This window comes from Melospiza georgiana, chromosome 20 (assembly GCF_028018845.1).
Source record: "Melospiza georgiana isolate bMelGeo1 chromosome 20, bMelGeo1.pri, whole genome shotgun sequence".
In the NCBI taxonomy this organism is placed as follows: Eukaryota; Metazoa; Chordata; class Aves; order Passeriformes; family Passerellidae; genus Melospiza; species Melospiza georgiana.
The window spans coordinates 1,371,655-1,373,837 of NC_080449.1; the positions used below are offsets into that span (position 1 = coordinate 1,371,655).

At 53.1% G+C, this 2,183-nt stretch overlaps 1 pseudogene; it reads right to left on the minus strand.

The window, feature by feature from the left end:
- Positions 1–839: 839 nt before the first annotated feature.
- On the minus strand, positions 840–1,748 carry LOC131092007 (olfactory receptor 14I1-like; annotated as a pseudogene).
- Positions 1,749–2,183: the final 435 nt, after the last annotated feature.

Here is a 2,183-nt window from a genome sequence, read left to right on the forward strand (position 1 = left end):
TGCCTGCAAGGATGGGGCACCTGTGTGAGCTGGGGGAGAGGCCAGGGCTGCAGAGGGGGGATGTTGTTGGCAGCTCCATGAGGACGCTCTGGGACGCTGCCCTGGGCTGTGCAGCACACTGGGGATGGATCAGCCCCTGCTCTGCTGCTCCTTCCCATCTCCCCCAGGGCCCTTGCAGAGCCCCAGCCGTGCTGTTTGCCCCCAGCCTGGAGCTGCTCACGGGGTTTTTCTGTGCTGAGCATTGGCCTGGCCGTTTCCTTGAGAGAGCCTGGGCAAGGAGCCTGGAGCCCCCAGGCCCTGGGCTGAGGCGTCAGCGCTGCCCCAGCAGTGCCCATGGCCTGTCCCTGCTGCAGCCCCGGCACTGCCACCCCCAGGGCTGTGCCCGGCCCCGAGAGCACTCAGGCCCTGCAGCAACACCAGGGCCACCAGGGCAGTGGGGCAGGGCCACGGCAGCAGCACTGGCAACACCAAGTGCTGCTGCTGCTGGACACAGCTGCGGGGCCAGCCCTGATCTGTCCCCAGCTCTGCACACAGACATAGCTGCTGCAGCTCCAGAGAAGGCAACAAATGGGCATCTCTGCAGAAAACTTTGCTGGGACATCCTTTAGTTCATTTAAAGCCACTGAGAGCACAGCCCCTCATTGACACAGTCTGTGGGCACAGGGAAGGTGGAAAGAAACAAAATGAGAAATGTCAGAAGAAATGAAAATTTTGTGGTCAGTATAAAAAAAGTAAAAATACAAACACAACCAAACCCAAAATAACTTTTAAAGATGAATTTGATTATAAGTTATTTGCAGAAATTAATCAGCAGTTTAATGTTCCTGAAAGCATCCAGTCATCAGTCTCCACACTGCAGCCTTGAGCTCCTGGTTCCTCAGGCTGTAGATGAGGGGGTTCAGGGCTGGAGGCACCACCGAGTACAGAACTGACAGGGTCAGATCCAGGGATGGGGAGGACATGGAGGAAGGTTTCAGGTTAGCAAATGATCCAGTGCTGAGGAACAGTGAGACCACAGCCAGGTGAGGGAGGCAGGTGGAAAAGGCTTTGTGCCGTCCCTGCTCAGAGGGGATCTTCAGCACGGCCCTGAAGATCTGCACATAGGAGAAAACAATGAATACAAAGCAACCAAATACTAAACAAACACTAACAGCAAGAAATCCCAGTTCCCTGAGGTAGGATTTGGAACAGGAGAGCTTGGAGATTGGGGGAATTTCACAGAAGAACTGGCCCAGGGCGTTGCCATGGCACAGGGGCAGGGAAAATGTATTGGCTGTGTGCAGCAGTAAATAGACAAAGCCACTGGCCCAGGCAGCTGCTGCCATGTGGGCACAAGCTCTGCTGCCCAGGAGGGTCCCGTAGTGCAGGGGTTTGCAGATGGACACGTAGCGGTCATAGCACATGATGGTCAGGAGGGAGAAATCTGCTCCAGTAAAGAAAAGAAAGAAAAAGAGCTGAGCAGCACATCCTGTGTCGGAGATGTTCCTGGTGTCCCAGAGGGAATTGTGCATGGCTTTGGGGACAGTGGTGCAGATGGAGCCCAGGTCGCTGAGGGCCAGGTTGAGCAGGAAGAAGAACATGGGCGTGTGCAGGTGGTGGCCGCAGGCTACGGCGCTGATGATGAGGCCGTTGCCCAGGAGGGCAGCCAGGGAGATGCCCAGCAAGAGGCAGAAGTGCAGGAGCTACAGCTGCCACGTGTCTGCCAAAGCCAGCAGGAGGAAGTGCCTGATGGAGCTGCTGTTGGACATTCCTTCACTCTGGGCATAGTGAACTATTGAAAGAAGACATTGACAAGCTTGGACAGATTTCCTTGAGTCCATCCTATGCTCTTTCATTAGGAATCCCCTCAAAATATTTATCTTGTTTTGAAGGAAATTTTCTTTAATTTCTTTATTTTTGATTTTGGATTTCTGCTCCTTCTGAGTTACTGCTTTATCTTCAGCATTGCTCTCAGGCTGAACACTGGGGAGCCCAGAGGGAAAACAGGCTCGCTGTGCCCCAGTGCAGTCAGACCTGCTGGTCCCACACAGGTGCCCTTTGTTCATTTAACCTGTCTCTATTTCAGCATGATCACCCTTAAATCTTTCTTGAAAAATACAGTGGACTCTTGGAATTCTCCAGTTTAAAAATAATTTTATCCAAACCCTTCTCTCTTTCCCTAAGCAGCTTAACAGGATGGGATA